We start from the raw sequence: 6398 nt of genomic DNA on the forward strand, positions 1-6398 counted from the left end.
CACATAGTAAGCGCTCAATAAATACTATCGAATGAATGAAAGAACTGCTCGTGGCAGAGATGGATGGGCGACCGCTGGTCGTTTGGAGGAAGCGGAGAGAGCGCTTTCATTATGAGTCTCATGGAGACTGATCTGATTATGAGAGACCTAGACCGGTGCTTCACGCAGTGCTTGGCACACAGCACTCAAATATCACCGCTATTATAGTGAAACAAGAATGGAGGAGTGAAAGAACAGCTTAAGTGACTTCCATCCCCCTTGCCCACCCCGGTCCAGATCTTTGGCAGGAGGCTAAAGTGTTCCCCAGACTGATTGCTCCGGCCAGACCCACGGCCAAGCCGGCCTCTCCCTAGGAGACGCGGCATGATGTAGTGGGTAGAGCACGGGCCTGGGAGTCAGAAGGCCATTTGTTCGAATCTCAGCTCCACCACGTGTCTGCTGTGTGACCTTGGGTGAGTCACTTGACTTCTCTTGGCCTCGGTTACCTCATCTGCAAAATGGAGAATCAATAGAATAGAATCAAAAAAGAATTTATTGAGCACTTGTGTGCAGAGTACCGTACCAAGTCTTGGGAGAGCACAGTATGACAGGTGGTAGGCATTTACCCTGCTCAGAAGGGGCTTCAGTCTAGAGGGGGAGACAGACATTTATGGAAATAAATTACAGATCTGTGCATATGTATTGTGGGGCTGTGGGAGGGACCCGATTATCCTGTAATAATAATGTTGGTATTTGTTAAGCGCTTACTATGTGCCGAGCACTGTTCTAAGCGCTGGGGTAGACATAGGGGAATCAGGTTGTCCCACGTGGGGCTCACAGTCTTGATCCCCATTTTACAGATGAGGGAACTGAGGCACAGAGAAGTTAAGTGACTTGCCCACAGTCACACAGCCGACAAGTGGCAGAGCTGGGATTCGAACTCGTGAGCCCTGACTCCAAAGCCCATGCTCTTTCCACTGAGCCACGCTGCTTATTTACCCCTGCGCTCAGTACAGGGGTCGGCACAGAGTAAGAGCTTAACAAATATCACGGTTTTAATGATTAATAATAATGATGGCATTTGTTAAGCGCTTACTACGTGCAAAGCCCTGTTCTAAGCACTGGGAGGGATCCAAGGTGATCAGGTTGTCCCATGGAGGGCTCACAGTCTTAATCCCCTTTTGACAGATGAGGGAACCGAGGCACAGAGAAGTGAAGTGACCTGCCCAAAGTCACACAGCCTACAAGCGGTGGAGCGGGGATTGATAATAATAATGTTGGTATTTGTTAAGCGCTTACTATGTGCAGAGCACTGTTCTAAGTGCTGGGGTAGATACAGGGTAATCAGGTTGTCCCTCGAGAGGCTCACAGTCTTAATCCCCATTTTACAGATGAGGTAACTGAGGCACAGAGAAGTTAAGTGATTTGCCCACAGTCATATAGCTGACAGGTGGCAGAGCCTGAATTTGAACCCGTGACCTCTGACTCCCAAGCCTGGGCTCTTTCCACCGAGCCACACTATTTTATGTGCTTGGAAGTGATTTTTTTTTTTAAATGTGCAGAGCTGAAAAACAGTTAGAGGAAAAAGCTGCGGATGACTAAAATGGCATCGTTTAGTTAATACTTTATATATCCTGCTCTGCCTTGATGAGAGAATCAAGGAATAGCTTCTGCATTTCTGTGCATTAACAGCATTTGATGGAGCCCCCTGTGGGTGAACCACGGTGCTTTAGTTTGGGAAACCAGTGGGTTGATTGGGGAGATACTGTGTACCTATCTATGAATTACACATTATTACATATTGATATTAACGTCCATCTCCACCTCTAGACTATAAGCTCATTACAGGCAGGGAACATGATTACCATGGAGAAGCAGCGGGGCTCAGTGGCCAGAGCCCGGGCTTGGGAGTCAGAGGACGTGGGTCCGAATTCCGGCTTCGCCACTTGACAGCTGGGTGACTTTGGGCAAATCACTTCATTTCTCTGGGCCTCGGTTCCCTCATCAGAAAACTGGGGATTAAGTCTGCGAGCCCCCCTTGGGACAACCTGATTACCTTGTATCTACCCCAGCGCTTAGAACAGTCCTTGGCACGTAGTAATGGCTGAACAAATCCATTCAATAGTACTTATTGAGCACTTACTATGTGCAGAGCACTGTACTAAGCGCTTAGGATGCACAATTCAGCAACAGATAGAAACAATCCCATAATTATCATTATTATTACCAACTCTGTTTTATTGTAAGCCTCCCTTTACCTCTGCTCCTCCTCCCCTCCCCATCGTCCCAACTCCCTCCCTCTGCTTTACCCCCTTCCCCGCCCCGCAGCACTTGTGTATATTCGTACGTATTTATTATTCTATTAATGATGTGTATACATCTATAATTCTATTTATCTATTTTGATGCTATTGATGCCTACTTGTTTTGTTGTCTGTCTCCCCCATCTAGACTGTGAGGCTGTTGTGGGGTAGGGATTGTCTCTGTTGCCAATTTGTACTTTCTGACTGCTTATTCATTCATTCATTCAGTAGTATTTATTGAGGGCTTACTATGTGCAGAACACTGTACTAAGTGCTTGGAATGGACAAATCGGCAACAGATAGAGACAATCCCTGCCCATTGACAGGCTTACAGTCTAATGGGGGAGACAGACAGACAAAATCAATAGCAATAAATAGAATCAAGGGGATGTACATCTCATTAACAAAACAAACAGGGTAATAAAAATACATACAAATGAGTGGACGAGCACCGTGCTGATGGGAGGGGAAGGGAGAGGGGGAGGAGCAGAGGGAAAAGCAGGGAAAAGGGGGCTTAGCTGAGGCGAAGTGAAGAGGGGACAGAGAAGCAGCAGAGGGAGCAGAGGGAAAAGGGGCAGCTAAGTGTGGGAAGGCCTCCTGGAGGAGGTGAGCTCTCAGTAGGGCTTTGAAGAGGGGAAGAGAATGAGTTTGGCGGAGGTGAGGGAGGGAGGGTCTTCCGGGACCGCGGGAGGCCCAGGGGTCGACGGCGGGATAGGCGTGAATGGGGGACGGTGAGGAGGTGGGCGGCAGAGGAGCGGAGCATGGGGGGTGGGCAGCGGATAGAAGGGAGCAGAGGTAGCAGGGGGCAAGGTGATGGAGAGCCTTGAAGCCTAGAGTGAGAAGTATTTGTTCTGTGCAGAGGTTGATAGGCAACCACTGGAGGTTTTTAAGAAGGGGAGTGACAGGCCCAGAGCGTTTCTGCAGGAAGATGAGCCGGGCAGCGGAGTGAAGAATAGACTGGAGCAGGGAGAGACGGGAGGAAGGGAGATCAGAGAGCAGGCTGACACGATAATCCAGCCGGGAGTTTACGAGAGCCCGTACCAGTAAAATAGCCGTTTGGGTGGAGAGGAAAGGGCGGATCTTGGCGATATTATAAAGGTGAGACCGGCAGGTCTTGGTGACGGATTGGATGTGTGGGGTGAATGAGACCGCTTAGTATAGTGCTGTGCACACACTAAGTGCTCTGCTCCCAGAGTGCTCAATGAACATCGCTGATGATGAGGCAGGTGTCAGAAAACACTCCGTTAAAGTTTACTTGGGCATTCCCGTTTCACTGAATTCCAAGCAAGGCTACTCAATTTAGAGAAGCAGCACGGCCTAATGGAGAGCAGACAGGGCTGGGAGTCAAAAGGAGCTGGCTTTTAAACCCGGTTTTGCCACCTGCCTGCTGCGTGAACCGAGTCAGAATCGCTCAACTTCTCTGCCTCAGTTACCTCAATTGTAAAAGGGGGATTCTGACTGTGAGCCCCATGTAGGATGGAGTGTCCCGCCTAATCGTATTATCTGTTCCCCCACTTAGTACAGTGCCTGCTACATAGGAAGCACTTCACAAATTCCATTAAAAAAAAAAAAAGGCAAGAAAAAGCACCAGAGTAGATCCAAATTAATGAGATCAGAAACAACCCCCATCCCATGGGGGCCTCACAGTCTAAGTAGGAGTTTGTATGGGGACCGGTGACGGTGAGATTCTGTCTAGTGGCATTTTTTAAATATCCTTTGTGTGCAAAGCGCTAGGAAAGAGTATGCAGACGAGAATTTAACATGGTCCTTGGCCTTTAAGGGGTTCGCAGTGTGTGAGCATGAGTTTTGGAGCAACACATGGCAAATTCTTTAATTTAGGTGCTATAGGTCTTGTGACTCATACCACCAAATCTGGCTTGATCCTTCAAGACTGCCTCTGCCTGAAAAGTCACGACTAAACATCTAAAATCCACCCTTTCCTCTCCATCCAAACTGCTACCCCATTAATCCAGGCATTTATCCTATCCATTCATTCAATCATATTTGAACACTTACTGTGTGCAAAGCACTGTAATAAGCACCTGGGAGAGTGCAATATAATAGACTTACTCCTTGCCCACGCCGAGATTGATTACTGTTGGACTAACGTTAGACTGTCGATTAGACTGTGCGCCCGTCAAAGGGCCGGGATGTCTCTATCTGTTGCCGCTTTGTACATTCCAAGCGCTTAGTACAGTGCTCTGCACATAGTAAGCGCTCAATAAATACTATTGAATGAATACTGTCAGCCTCCCTGCTGACCTCCCATTCTCCTGTCTCTCTGCACTCCAGTTCCTACTTCATTCTGCTGTTCTGATCATTTTTCCCCGTTTTCCCCGCTCCTCAAGAACTGCCAGTGGTTGCCCATTCACCTCACCAGTGGCTTTAAAGCAATCAATCACTGTGCCCCCTACTTTACCTGTTTTTCTACAAAACCCAACCTGCACCCTGCTCCTCTAATGCCAACCTACCTCACTATACCTTGATCTCATCGGTGTCTCTGCTGACCTCTCACCAGACCCCCTTGCCCCTGAAATGCCCTCCCTCTTTCCATCTGTTAGCCCCCACCTTCAAAGCCTTACCGAGGCCCATCTCCAAGAGGTCTTCCCTGACTTAACCTTCATTCCCTTTAAATCCCGCATACTTCACCCCTGCAGTTGGATTAGCCCCCTTTCCTTACCTCTCCCTCAGCCCCACACCACTCATCTACATATCTCTAACACTTATATCGTCTCTCTCCCCCTCTAGACTATTGCTGTGGACAGGAAATGCACCTACCAACTTATATTGTACTTCCCCAAGCACTTAGCATGGTGCTCTGCACCCAGTAAGCACTCAAACTTACTATGGAAACTCCTTGAGGGTAGGGATTGTCTTCTGACTCGACGTACTCTCCGAAGTGCTTAGTACAATGCTCTGCACACAGCAGGTGCTCAATAAATTCTATTGATTGGCAGGGCCAGGTCTGTACCTCAGGGCAACTGCTCTCTTCTTCGTTGCCCTTCCTCCTTGGTAGAACACATCATTTCCATCAGACCCGTCAATGGGCAGGGATTGTCTCTATCTGTTGCCGAATCGTCCATTCCAAGTGCGTAGTACAGTGCTCTGCACATAGTAAGCGCTCAAAAAATACTACTGAATGAATAAAGATTCTCTGGGCCTGCAATAGAGTCATCTCCATATCAAGTTGAGGTCATTTGTGTGAGTCTAAAAACACTCTTTAAGGTATAGAGGTTCTTGGTTTGGTGTTGGGCTGCTTTGCTTTGGACACTGTAGCTTCTCAGGCCACGTGGAATGGCAGAATGGCCCTGGGTGTTTTCTTCCTCAAAAAAATCCTGATTTTTAAAGCACCATACCACCACCCAAACTCCTATGAACAATCTTACAAAATTCCACTGTTCAGAGTTGGCGACCCACTTGTAGGCGAAAACACTGGTGGAAAAACCCAATTTCTTCAGAGATGCGAGATGTGTCATGTTAGCTGCAACAGAAACATGTAATTCTTCCCTAGAGAATGGGGATGGATGGAGGTGAGAGGGGAAGACTTATTTTCTTCATCCCCTTGATTCTATTTATCTTGATAATGTCTTGTTTTTGTTTCGTTCTGCTTTGCTCAGCTGTCTCCCCCGTTTAGACTTTGAGCCCATCATTGGGCAGGGATTGTCTCTGTTGCCGAATTGTACATTCCAAGCGCTAGTACAGTGCTCTGCACATAGTAAGCACTCAATAAACACTACTGAATACCAATATTCCAAAAAAATTTCAGGTTAAGATTAAAAAAAAAAAATCTTTCTAATCCCTTAAGGAGGGGACAATAGCATAGTCCACCCAACATATAAACGTACTTAAAAGCACAGGTGGTCAAGGCCAGAGGCTATTTGCTTTAGAAATGTCACTGCCAAGTTGAGGATTTTGGTTGTTTACAGTCGTCTCTCCCCCTGAACACAAAAGGCCCCACGGCAGGGGTCTCTCCCAGCCCTAAACTTGTTCAGAATGGAATCTTCCACTCGTGTCCTGCTTCCATCCTGGGCACTGGCTGGAGGCAGAGGATTGACAGGAGAGGAGGTCGGGCATTTGGCCAGCCTGGCCTTAGTTAGGAAAGGTATTTCTAAAATCC

The sequence above is a fragment of the Ornithorhynchus anatinus genome, chromosome 7, assembly GCF_004115215.2.
Source record: "Ornithorhynchus anatinus isolate Pmale09 chromosome 7, mOrnAna1.pri.v4, whole genome shotgun sequence".
Classification (NCBI taxonomy): Eukaryota; Metazoa; Chordata; class Mammalia; order Monotremata; family Ornithorhynchidae; genus Ornithorhynchus; species Ornithorhynchus anatinus.